This window comes from Theropithecus gelada, chromosome 1, assembly GCF_003255815.1.
Source record: "Theropithecus gelada isolate Dixy chromosome 1, Tgel_1.0, whole genome shotgun sequence".
NCBI classification, from domain to species: Eukaryota; Metazoa; Chordata; class Mammalia; order Primates; family Cercopithecidae; genus Theropithecus; species Theropithecus gelada.
The window spans coordinates 188165849-188180084 of record NC_037668.1 but is presented as its reverse complement, the minus strand read 5'-3'; positions in this window follow the sequence as shown (position 1 = coordinate 188180084).

Sequence of the window (14236 nt, the reverse complement as noted above, 5' to 3'; positions counted from 1 at the left end):
AACTCCATTCTCTTGATTGCAGAGTTTCTTACACGCCACATCTCCAGAAGGGCTTGTGAAAACAAGAGTCAGCGAAACCGTCATCCCCATGAGCCTAAATAAAGTGTAGAAGTGTGAACCCCCAGTGCCACCCTGCTGAAGGCCCCGATTAGCATTTCTGTTTCTGGCAGAAACCGCTGACAGTCCATCAGTCCCAAATAACAATAATAAAGCTCTGCAAATGGAAAGTGTTCCATTCTTAGGGGAGTTATTATTATTCAGGGTAAAAAATATTCCTTGGGCAGATTCATTTCACTGCAAAAGTTGGTTTCAGAGTTACTTTGTTAAACCTTGGTGGGGGCGGAGGGAGACAAAGAGAACCAGAAAAAGTTGTTCATGCTGTATTTCATATTGTAAGGAACCTTTAGGAACAATAGGTAGGATGCTTGGAGAGACCTGTCCTAGCATATGGGAAAATATAAGAATTTCTATCTTTAGTGCAAAGATAGTAATATGACAGACTTGAGGATTCAAGCCAAGCAAGGCTGCCCTACCACCCTGGCTCAGTTCAGGTCACACGTGAGCATGAAGCCATTGTCCCAGGCCTTCTTCCATAGGCTCCAGCTTCTGCCTCCCTCTGCAGTAATGCTAATTATGGGATACAAAAACCTAATCTTTTCCTTTTCTAAAGAATTAATCCAATCTATCAAAGAAGCACAAAAAAAAAAAAGGAAGAAAAACTTTCAACTTGGGATTGCAGTGAAAGATTCCAGAGAAAAAATATACACAGAATTTGCTTACTATTAGCCACCAGAAAGTTAAGAAAAAAACATGATAATTAAGTGACTAAAAGCCACTTGGGATGTTCTTTATTTGAAAAATCATATAAACTGAGACTCACAGCCTACCCCATTGTCTAAGTACCTCCTCATCACTGAGTAAAGATATATGCCAGATAAAGACACTGGCAGTTCCCAGATATAATAGTACTTGTTTTGAGGCTGAATTCTAGATGAAGCAAATGTGGCATAGAGCTCTTCAGTTACTAAAGTACTAAAATGGCCTCATTATAGAAATCATCACCTAGGCAGTGGGGAGAAGGCTGCACCCCAGCAAACACTATCAGCAGGGGCAGGAGAGGAGATCTAATCTTAGAACCAGAGAATATGTGCAGTGGCATATGTGCAGTGATATGGTCTGGCTGTGTCCCCACCCAAATCTCATCTTGAATTATAGCTCCCATAATTCCCTCATGTTGTGGGAGGGACCCAGTGGGAGGTCATTGGATCATGGGAGCAGTTCCCCCATACTGTTCTCATGGTAGTAGTGAATAAGGCTCATGAGATCTGATGGTTTTATAAAGGGAAACCCCTTTTGCTTGTCTCTGATTCTCTTCTCTTGTCTGCCGCCATGTGAGATATGCCTTTCGCCTCCTGCCATGATTGTGAGGCCTCCCCAGCCATGTGAAACTGTGAATCCATTAAACTGCTTTCTTTCGTAAATTGCCCAGTATCAGGTATGTCTTTATCAGGAGCGTGAAAACGGACCAATACACCAGGGTATGCAGAGGGATGAAATTTTTTCTGGAATATTCCAGCTCTAAATCAGAAGAAAAAACACTAAAGTCATTCTCTACATCTAAAATGCTTTCTATAGCCTCTGAGGCTTTGTAGCCTCTGCACTATCCTGGCTTTCTCCAGGCTAGCCTACTCCTCCTTTAGCCTCTGCACAGGCCACGTCCTTAGTCTGCGTTCCCCAGCTCCCAAGACTGTGTTATGTGACCCTATGTGCTTGTGCTGCTCCCTGTGATCACCACTTAATGGAAATTGTCTGTTTACTCCTTCATCTCTGCTGCTAGACCATAAGCTCCTGGAAGGAAAGGGAAAGGATTTTCCTGTTCTCAGGATTTTCCTGTCCTCAGCACCAGCACAATGTGGGAACCCAGTAACTGTGCTGACTTGGTTTAAGTCTCTAGCTGGATAGGGAAAAAAAAATGGACCATCTGAAACCAGGAGCAGAAACCCTGAAACAGCACACCAATCAAGGTAAACCAGGTCAAGTACTGGGGGAAGAACGGGGCCTAGAAGGACAGTCCTGGAGAAAAACTTCTCAAGGACAAGATTTTACCCCTCACCAGTCAATGACCACTGGCACTTTCTTTTCAAAATCTGTGACTTCTTCTTACTCTATCTTAGAGCAAAGAAGTCTTTTGTCTGCTATATTTTAAAAGTCAAAAGTCTTTTATAATGATAAAGTATTACATGAGAAGCATAGATCCTGAATACAGATTAACAGAAAAACATAAACAGATTGACCTGAGTTCAAATCCTGACTTTGCTACCAACTAGGCAAGAGATCAGTCACTTAATCTCTTCTGTACCTCAGTTTTCTTATCTGCAAAATGGTGATAATAATAGCTGCCATTTTCAGAGCTTTTGTGTGATTAGATAGCAATGTAAGTCGTATATCTTTGCACTCTGTGTAGTGATATTTCTTAGTGATAGATGTGTGTGCAACCATGTGTTTCAGTAACATTTAGAGTTATGATTCTCAAATATTTACTAAATTTATTCCTGTTGTGAGGAGAGGGGGAAAATAGGCTTTTTTTTTTTTTTTTTTTTTTTTCTTGAGATGGAGTCTCTCTGTGTTGCCCAGGCTGGAGTGCAGTGGCACAATCTCAGCTCACCGCAAACTCCACCTCCCGGGTTCAAGCAATTCTCCTGCCTCAGCCTTCTGAGTAGCTTGGATTACAGGCGCCCACCAGCACGCCCAGCTGATTTTTGTATTTTTAGTAGAGACGGAGTTTCGCCATGTTGGCCAGGCTGGTCTTGAACTCCCGACCTCAAGTGTTCCTCTCGCCTCGGCCTCCCAAAGTGCTGGGATTACAGGTATGAGCCACCATGCCCAGCCAAAATAGGCATTTCTTTTTTTTTTTTTTTGAGACGGAGTCTCGCTCTGTAGCGCAGGCTGGAGTGCAGTGGCCGAATCTCAGCTCACTGCAAGCTCCACCTCCCGGGTTTACGCCATTCTCCTGTCTCAGCCTCCCGAGTAGCTGGGACTACAGACGCCTGCCACCTCGCCCAGCTAGTTTTTTGTATTTTTTAGTAGAGACGGGGTTTCACCGTGTTAGCCAGGATGGTCTTGATCTCCTGACCTCGTGATCCGCCCGTCTCGGCCTCCCAAAGTGCTGGGATTACAGGCTTGAGCCACCGCGCCCGGCCCAAACTAGGCATTTCTTTAGCTGCTATGCCCCTTCTGTAGAAAGTAAATAAACTAAAATAATAATAATAATACTGTCATTAGATAATGAATAAGGTATTTCCTACTAAGACTGCATCTAGGGTTATTACAAAAAGAAAAAAAGAGACAATAGTAAGTTCTAACAGTGTTGTCCCAGAAGTCACCCAGAGCAGAAAACTCGGACCAATGAAGACCAACAAGCTATTTTTTAGCAGGAAAAAGAAATGAAGGTGGGTTTCCATTTTTTTCCTGTGCTTCAACGACTCCCCTTTCCAGAGCTGCCTGTTGCAAAATTCTTTTACTCTCTGACAGGGAAAAAAAAATTATGTGTTAAAAGAGCAAAATCATTTATTAACAATACACCTCCAACTTCAAACTGCCAGCCACTCAAAAGACTAGATCCTGACAACAGAGGGTTCCCTGTTTAATGGGTAAAGTGGGGTGTTTAGATATGGGTTTGGGGGCAATACATTGCTCTGCATAAGAAAGGAAAAACTATGGAGAGGTACCTTAAGAAAAGATCTCAGCCTAAATTTATCTTAATAAATACATATTGAGCATCTACTCCATATTAGGCATTGACTAGATGGGATTTACATACGTTCCTTCAATACAAGTCACAAAGTAGACATCACGGCTGGTTTTTGTTTTAAATGAGAAAGCAGTCTTGGGAAGTGAAATGATTTCCTGAAGGTGAAATGATCATCTGTAGAGGCAATAGTGGAAATTTGTTTATGCTTTTTAGGGTGACAAAGTTTATATATAAGAGCTAAGCAGAAACAGGAACAGAAATCGACTTGTTTTGAGGAAGAACGGGGAGGGAATGGGAGAAGGTCGTGGAGTATTCCTGAGAGGGCAAGGCCTTAGAGTTACGAATGAACTGTATAAGAGCCCAGCCAAGAGAGAGGGGAGACTGCTGGGGAGATAGAGGGCAGGAAGGACGTCTGGGCCTACAACACATTTTACCAAAGTGTAATTTGGGTGAGAGAGAAGTGACTGGAATCAGAGGATCTGTGCTTTAATCCCAACTCTGGTACACGCTGGCTTTAGGCTTCGTTGGAGCGGTCTCCAAATCTCCCTGAGTTTTGCCATTTTTCTCACTGCAAAATGGGCAACATGTGCTTCACAGCAAGAAAGAATTCATATCCTTGAAAGTGGCTGGAAAACTTCACAGGGACCTCAGGAGCTCGGTCTGTGGCAAAACTTCCCAATTGTTTCTCAATCCCCATCTCCACTTTGTCTGAAGCCCCACCCTCTTTAGAAGACATGATTGATACGGGGTTTGGTGGCCAGGGTCCGATTATTGCATCTCTGTATTTAGGATCCTTTCAAAATCAGACCTGACCATATCTATTTCCTTTCCTAGATAACAGAGACACCAGGTAAAGAGGAGACCAAGCACTCACACTGCAGAACTAATTGTCAAGTACCTTTTTCCTAGCCCTGCTTTTGTGAAGTAATTGTCTCCTTTTGATTGAGCTTCTTTACTCTTAATTGAGAGGGTTAGAACTGATGATCTCTACGGTCTCTTAGAAGACCCCTTGTGAGGCTGTCCCAACAGCCCATTGTTCCAGTACTTTCTATTGCCCAATTAGCAGCATTTATCCAACTTTTTTCTGTCAGGTATGTGCTTCTATTCCAGGCATTCTGAGCCAATTCTGCAAATCAAACTTCTTGGAAGACTCAAATGTTTTAACAATCTTCAAACATACGACATCAAGCATACCATTTTCCTTTATCTACCAACTTTGTACTTTTACTGCAAAAAAGAAAGGTACTGAGTCCATCTGGCATGATTTGCTTTGAATAAAAGCCCATCTGCTTATTATTTCTAATTTCATTGTCCCCTAGAATGTTTACAGAGCTTCTTTCAATATTTATTGCGCTGTGTTTCTAATTACTGATCCAGACCGTCCACACAGACTCGGGGGGGCACTGGGCTAGGATGTAGGTGTCTTTTTTTTTTCATCTCCACAATTCTTTACTCTGGAGGCACAATGTGGCCCTCGGCCGTCATTACAGAGCCCTGGTGTGATGCTGCAGAGGCAGATTCTGACAATCAACCTCCTTATCGTGAGTCTCCCTGGGGACTTGCAAAGCTGCCTCTGATGAATTTTTGCCTGCCTCGACACCATTATTGTCATAGGAAGGATGGAAATAATTACCTGATTTATTATCTTGAGGCTGGCTTCATCCCAGGGCCCTGTGATCACTGGAAACAGAAGGCTCATCTCTGTCTTTGGGAGTCCTGAAGAGATGGTAAAAGATTCACATTTCCTACATGATGGTGTCTCTGAAAGGCAAGGGATGGGATGGTCTCTGCAGCAAAAACAATTCCCATTTAGTCCTTTTCAAAATATGCCCCCAAAATCCAAGATGCTAAAACTGTTTAAAAAATTAAAATCTTTTTCTCCCCAAATAAGTTCCCATTTCTGATTCCCCCAGTTCTACTAGGATGCTTTATTTTCCTCCTCTTATGGCACTTTTTGTCATTCTTCACAATCAAGTAAGCCTCGTTACTCCCTTTGTAGCATCTTAATGCCTTTCCCATCTGTCCCTGGCTTCCATTCTCACTCCATTGTCTAATTTCAGCCCCATATCACATTGTCTCTATTCCTGCAATACCTCCTATCCTTCAGTCTCTCCCCCACCCCACCCACCATACACATGCCTGCAGAATAATCCACCTAAACCATCTTGATTTCATCACATCCCTCCTCAATAATGCTCCATGAGTGCCCTTTGCCTACAGGATTAGTCTGCAAACGCTCACTGAAGGGAAGGGTCTCCAGGGCCCGGCCTCACAGCCCCACAGGTGGCTGTGGACCCCGCCCTGCCCTGAATCCTCCTTCCAGCCCTGCAGGGGGCACTCTGGGCCTTGGACTCTGTTTTTGCTCACAATGACTTCCTAAGCATGTGAAAAAGTTGAAAAAGGAAGAAAGAATCTGAGATGAATTCTTAGCGCAGACACCAAGGGATTAAAATTTCATTCTACACTGCTTTTTTATGGGGAATGTCACAATCCACCTGATTCTCACACCCTCCTCAGATTCTGGAAAAGTATGCCCACTGTGTAATCCACAAGTCAGGCCCCAGCTCACCCTGAGAAATTCAGAAGGAAGTTCTATTCAAAAAAATAAAATAAAACAGAAAAGCAACAAACATTATATAGGAGGGGCAAAGGGTACAGGTTAAAAAGATAGGCTTTGGAGTAAGTAGACTGGATTCCAGAGACTTACTAATGCTGTAACTTGGGCATGCTACTTAGCCTTTCTGATACTGCTTTCTTATCAGTAAAATAGGGCAAATATCCACCTTGCATGGTTGATCTAAGAATTATAGTCAACATATGTAGAGTTTCATCACAGACCCCGGCACTTAGCCTCTCAGTCTTGCTGTATTACTCCACTACCACCTCCAGCCCCAGTAGGTTCCATTCGACTCCAAGGGTTCTCACAGGGTTGGTCCACTCTCTGCTGACTAGCAGGGTTACTCTACCAGCCTTCTGCAATACTGTTCCAACTTCTAACCTGGGCTAGAGAGTGCAAAGGGAGCCTGCTGTCTGGTCAGTGACTACAGTGATTACAGCTCTTCCTCCAAGGATCACAGGTCTGCAGGTGTTCCCCATGGCTGCCCCAGTACCCAGAGACCCCCAGGTGTGGGGCTTCACTTCTCCTCAAAGAGTAACACCTCCTTACCATTCTTAGTGACCAGGTGCCGTCTTAAGGTCCCAGAGATTGAGAAGCACTGACTCAGGACCATGTCAGTACATGAGAGGCAGGAAAGAATGATGGTTATGGCAGTTTCATCTTAACCTGGGCTCTTGAGTCAGACTGCCTGTAATTGTTCTTCCCTTTGCCATTTCTTATCTGGGTGATCTTGTGCACACTGCTTACCTTCTCTATGTCTTGGTTTCCTCATCTATAATATGAAGACAATAACAGTACCTGCCCCTCATGGGGTTTTTGTGAAGATCAAATGGGTTAATGCACACCAAACACTTAGAATACTGCTTGGCACATAGTAGGTACTCAGTAAGTGTTCGCTGTCATCATTAATGAGTCAAGTCCTCAGTTATTTAGGTCCCAGGCACATTACAATCAGAATGATTGATTGAGACCGCTCTCTGCCCAGGGACTGTTTCAACACCCTGCTTGTTGTTACCACCACTGTGTGCACTTGTACACACATACACACACACACACACACACACGACCCTCAGCAGTACCTCACGTCAAGAGAAGAATCATTTCCAGGAGGCTTCAACAGCACCAATGCTCACCACCTCTTAATGAAACAAAGTCCTCAGCAGTATCCTAGACATGCTTTTCTCAGGGAATTGCCTTCAATTCTCTCTACTGAGCAGGGGGGAGATCAGAGGGCCAGTAGAATCTTTTGGTCTAATCCTCTGTTGAGAGACCATTAAAAATGTGTCTTTGGGTCTAAAATGTCTGAAATATCCATGCTAACACAAATCACCAGATTATTTCTCAACCTTATGGCCTCTCTTATTCATAAAGTTTACAAGTTTTAATACAACCTTTCAGGAAACATTTATTGAGCATCAGTTTTATGTCAGGCACTGTTCTGGTGGCTGCAGGTGTAAGGATGAATCAGAGATAGGCTTTGGTTTCTAGGTCACAGTCAAGAGGGATAAACAGGCAGGTGGACAGATCACTTCAATGCAGTGTGATGAGGCTAAGTCAGAGAAATGCAAAGGGAGCCTGTAGAGACCAGAGAAGGGGCATCCATCCCAGATGGGTAGATCAGGAAAGGTTGCCAGGAAGAGGTGACCTCAGAGATAGGTCTTAAAGGATGGGTAGTCATTCACAAAGGAATAGCATTGAAAAGCATACAGGCATGAAAAAATACAACATGATTTTGGAGTGATAGTCATTTGGCAGCACTAGAGGGAACAGAGTAAGGAGGAGGGATGGGAATGAGAATGGAAAGATAAGCAGGTATCAGACCTTGAAAGGACTTCACGCTTCTCCAAGTCTTTTTTATCTTACCATGGGATGAAAGGAGAAACAAAGAAGTGTTCTAAGCAAGGAAGTAACATGATAAAATTTGCGTTTCGGTAGAAGAGGGTTTTCCGGTGGAGGGGAGAACTGTCCGGAAGCAGAGATCATTTGGTGATAAACCTGGATTTGTAACAATCCAAGTAAGAGATGGTAAGAACCTACACTAAGATTAAACTAAGAACTTACACTAAGTAGGATTAAAAGAAATGAAGACATTTCAGAACTATTTACGAGGTTAGATCATCAGAATGTGGAGACTAGTTAGAGAAAGGAGACAGAAATGAATGAATCCCAGATTTCCACCACGAATAGAAAGTCAAGCTTCAATTTACGACTTAGAAATCCTAACAGTGTTTAGATTTATACATTTTCTGTGTAATATTTTAGGTGTTTTTTTCATTTTAAGACAATACTAACTAGAATTTTAATCATACCAACTGGATAACAAAGAAAGACCCTGAAATCTCTGATGGACAAATTTTTTAAGCAGCAACAGATCTTGAATTCAATTAAGAATCTACTACAGCCAGGCGCAGTGGCTCATGCCTGTAATCCCAGCACTTTGGGAGCCTGAGGTGGGTGGATCACGAGGTCAGGAGATCGAGACCATCCTGGCTAACATGGTGAAACCCCGTCTTTACTAAAAACATACAAAAAATTAGCCAGGCGTGGTGGTGGGCACCTGTAGTCCCAGCTACTCGGGAGGCTGAGGCAGGAGAATGGCATGAACCAGGAACTTGCAGTAAGCTGAGATCATGCCACAGCACTCCAGCCTGGGCGACAGAGCAAGACTCAGTCTCAAAAAAAAGAAGAAAAAAAAAGAATCTACTACTGCATTCAGTCTCCTTGCATTGACAGCTCATGCAAAGAAGACTAGGTGGAAGGAATAGAGAAACAGACAGAAACAAAGACTTTTAGGTACAGAACAATTAGGTACAGAATGTGGACTGCTGCTCTAGAAGTACCCCCAAGTGCCAGCATCAGAACAACAAAGACTATGCCTTGGAATTGACCTCATTTGAAACTCTTTATAGTCTTCAATTATAAATAATTCAACATTGTCTTCATTTCCAATGTTTGTCATTCTAGATCGTTGGAGGTTCTTTTGTTAGTCATCATTAACTGGAACCAGAAGTCTATAGAAGAAAATGGAAGATGGGGGGGGGGGTCAGAAATGAGTTTTGGTGGGAAGATAAATGTTAGGCCTAGGAATGTAGTCTGCATTCGTAAGCAATGGGGAGTCATTGAAGGCTTTTGAGCAGAGCCATGTAAGATGAAAACAAATGTTCAAGAAGAATCTAACGACCTTGTACAAAATGAATCAATTTGGCTAAAATCTACTCAATACTAAAGTATTACAGTCATTCTAATTAGACTTTGCGCTTTCCCCTATTGTTGCATCATCATACTCACTCACTCTAAATCCCTGGCAAATTGTTTGCTAAAGGCTTCTAGCTTTCTGTCTCAGTGATTTTCAACCAGAGGAGGCACAGGGTTTGGAAATGAGTTAGCATTTCTTATTGGGGTTCTTGCTGTTTTCACAAGTTGGGGAAGAGTGGGTACTGGCATTTAGTCCCACAGGGGCCATTGATGCCAAATAGTCTCAACACACTGGGCAGTCCTGTACAACAAAGGCTCATCCGGCCCAAAATGCCAGCAGTGCCCCTGTTAGGAAACATGGCATCTGATCTCTTTTGCTGCCCCATCTCTGTCTTCTATAAATTTTCTTCTTCTATTTATCACCAGGCATCCCACCAGTCACCTGATTAGCAGGTTAAATGGTCATTCAACTGTCATCAAACTCCTTCTCCCTTTCAGAAGCAACTGGAAGAAAGCCAGCATTCATTATTGACCCAGTTCCATAGCACTTAAGATTTCCATAGTGCTTTGCAATGGTTTCTATTAACTAATTCTCATGTCAACATATGAATTGAGTTAGTTTTGTTATTAGTGGTTTGCAAGCGGAGAGACTCAAGTACGGAAGATTTGGCAACTTGTTCATGTCTCTTACATTTAATTCATGGAGTCACATTTTGGGAAGCTATTTTCAAACTCACAATAATTCTTTCAAATCTCTAGAAAATTCACTTAGTAGGGTACTATTTGTGACTGAATTTCAATATAAACATTGCTTACTTTTGGAATTTAAATACTTTGGTGGCCTACTTATGAAAAGAGAATCTCCTTCTCCCCTGGTTTTCATTATATTATTGAAGATATATATATTCATATTTTCAAAAATCTTTTAAAAGAACTGAATGTTTTATTGCCATCTCTATGGGCTGCATTTTGGTGTCTGTTACATTTTATTACTTGTATCACTGGCCTTCTTTGGGGGAATATCATATCTTTCTAATAGATGGAAAGTATCTTGAAGCAAACTGTCTTATTCTTTGTATTCCTCCAGGCACGAGGACAGTGCTTGGCCTGTGGTAATTACTTAGTAAACACTTACTGATGAATTGGTGATCAAGTTGGTAGTTAGTTCCACAGTATTCAAAGTTGTACTTGTTGGAAATTGTAGTCTCCACCCAGTGGTTTACTATTTTTTTTAAAATCTTCACAAAACATTATTGTACTTTGCAGTATTCAGCCTCTGTGATACTCCTGCTGTAATTAGCTTCCTTCCACCAATGCCCATGTCCAAGCCATGGATATTTCTTTCATGACTGAAGAGTCCCTACCTCCACACCTGCCACTCCCTTCATCTCTCTTCCATCCAGAAATTTACTATGTTAAATAGAGCTGATTACTTACACAATGGGAATGTGGTACATTGACTATAATAATTGTCATAATTCTTCACTCCTCTCTATGACCCTGACCTTTGCAGTGCAACTTTGATTCTCCTCCCAATCAAGATGTGGAGTCTATTTTCCCCTCCCCTTGAATCTAGTATTGTGAGTTACCTTGGTCAGTAAAATATATCAGATGTGACCATGTGCCTGTTCCAAAGACAGGCTTCAAGGGAAGCTGGATGTTGTTACTTATTCTCATGAAACTTGCCCAGCAGAGAAAGGGTAAAACAAACCCATTAGCCAGCTGGATGATGAGCTTCACATGGCCTAATCCTCCCTAACACCTCAGCCAACAGCAATCAACTGCCAGATATGGGAATGAGGCATACTAAACCAGGCAATCCCTCGTGAACCTGCACAAGCAGGCCCAGCCAAGATCAACCAAGTTTGCCCCAGAACAGCAGAGCCACCCAGCTGCCTACAGACTCGTGAGTATTGTTTTAAGGCACTAAGTTTTGAGATGGTTTGCTACACTGCATTATTTAAGTGCTAAATGTCTTTAAAGAGGTCTTTTTAATCATAGTCAAATTTAATGGAAAACTACCTTAATTTAAACCCTTTAGAAATTGTCAAGAAATCTGTTCTCTTTTTTTATTCATTTGCCAAGAATAAGCTAAAATATATAACTAATTTTTCAGATAATTGATGTTTACTTCTTTACATATAAAACCTTTTATTTAATATAACCATTTTTATAGTAATTGTTCTAAACTCTATTATACATACATTTATGCTGTAACATCAACATAATACTTGGGGTTTTTTCCTCTTATTTTTCATTGACATACAATAATTGTACATACTTATGGGACACAGCATGATGTTTTTATTCATGTATAATATGTAATGATCAAATCAAGGTAATTAGCATTCAAGCATTCACCTTCACCTCAAACTTTTGTCATTTCTTTCTGTTGAAAACATTTAAAATCTTTTCTTCTAACTTTTTTAAAATACACAGTAAATTATAGTTAACAATATTCATCTTGCAGTGCTGTAAAACAGTAGAACTTATTCCACCTATCTAGCTATAAGAGTCTAATCATTAACCAACTCTATGTCCTCCCCTCCCCACGGCCCTTCCTGTTCTGTAAGAACTAAATTCTACACTCTGCTTCTAGGAGCTCAGCTTTTTAAATTTCCCATATATAAGGGAGAACATGTAGTATTTATCTTTCTATACCTGACTTATTTCACTTAACATAATGTCCTCCAGTTCCATCCCCTGTTACTTCAAATGACAGAATTTCATTCTACGTTATGGCTGAATAGTATGACACTGTGCACACATACATTTCCTTTATTCATTCATCTGCATCAACATAATATTTGAATTCTGTATTTAACTTTCCCTTGATGGAATTATTAATAAAAATGCTATCCTAAAGTACTATACAGTAATGACCTGAGGGAGTACCAAAAACTACTGGACAATTTACATTGGGTGGTCCCAGGCCATTTTGCTTGTTGTACTCATATCTGTTGATGCACACATTTTTGGGACCCGCCACCCTTTAAGATGTCATCTATCATTTCTTGCTACCATAGAATGTGCTTATCCCTAGCAGCTACCTCTCTTTTAATTTGTTTCTTCCTATCGACTGTGGACCATCAAGCCATATAACCATACAACCATATTGGTAAATTTTTTAAGTTCCCCAAATTAAAGAAATTCTGAGTGACTGTATCACCAGAACCATTCTACCCTGAGGCAACACATACACAAAGAGGGAATACAGATTTATTTCCTCTTTTCAGAGACACATTATCACCTAAGATGAATAATCACCCCAGGAGAATATAAGTGTTAGGTAAAATTAACAAGATATCAGAAAAGTAAAACAACTATAAAAGAAATACATTGAACTGATCAACCTACGAGATATAATATGGGATTAATGGGTCATCTAAATAGAGACAGTCCCCAACTTAATGATGTCCTGACTTGATTTTTCAACTTTACAAAGGTGTGAAAATGATATGCATTTAGTAGAAACTGTACTTTGAATTTTGAACTTTGATATTTTCCTAGGCTAAGAAGAATTGGTGATCCTGCCACTGTAGCATCACCATCACCTGGCAATTAATTGTAGTTCAATGCTTCAAACATTATTCAGGCCCAGTGTGCATTCAACTGTGTACACTAATGACACGTATCCATACAACAGTTCTGTTTTTCACTTTTAGTACAATATTTAATGAATTACATGAATAAGTTCAACACTTTATTGTAAAATACACTTTGTGTTAGATGATTTGCCCAACTGTGGGCTCAGGTAAATGAGTGTTCTGAGCACATTTAAAGTAGGTTAAGCTAAGTTATGATGTTCAGTAAGGTAGGGGTACTAAATGCATTTTCAACTTATGATATTTTCAGTTAATGCTGAGATTATCAGGCTATAACCTCACTGTAAGTCAAGAAGCATCTGTATACATATGTATATAAAAACACTATAGAGCTAAAACTACATAGAGTTACAATTATAGGGCGTATGTGTATGTGTCTCTCTATAGAGCCTATATTTATTTAAAAGATATGGAGGCTAGGCATAGACATTCATATCACTGGAATTTATATTACTGGACTCTCCAATGGAGAGAAAATATATGCAGAGAGGTGAATGTATTTAGCAAAATAATGACTATAATTTTCCAAGAATTAAAGATATAAGTCATGAAATTAAAGGCTTTATATATTAACAAATGAATTAGATTTTAAAAATCTAAACCTATTATAGTAAATTGTGATTCATAAAGTCAAAAAGAAAATTTCAAAGGCTTTCAGAGAGAAACAAAAGGAAAACACCTACAAGGAAACAAAGACAAAATTGGCATCTAACTTCTGAACATCAATACTGAAGACAAGAATTCAATAGATAACTATTTTTTTTAGTGTTGTAGAAAAATTAATTCAAACCTGGATTTTCATAGCTAACTAAACTGTTATTTAAATGAGAAAAATAAAATAAAGATACTCTTGCTTGTATACGGCTTCAGAACGCTTCCTATGCTATTAAAAACATTCCCTAACTCCCGAAGAAAAGATATTAGTCAACATGGATACCATGAAATATGCAAAAAGTGATTAAAGGTCTTAGTAAGTGTCCAGTGAAAAGTAGAAAGTACGGGGGGTGGGGGCTAGAGAACAAAAATATGATACATGGAAAACAAAAATTAAGTTGGTAAAAATAATTC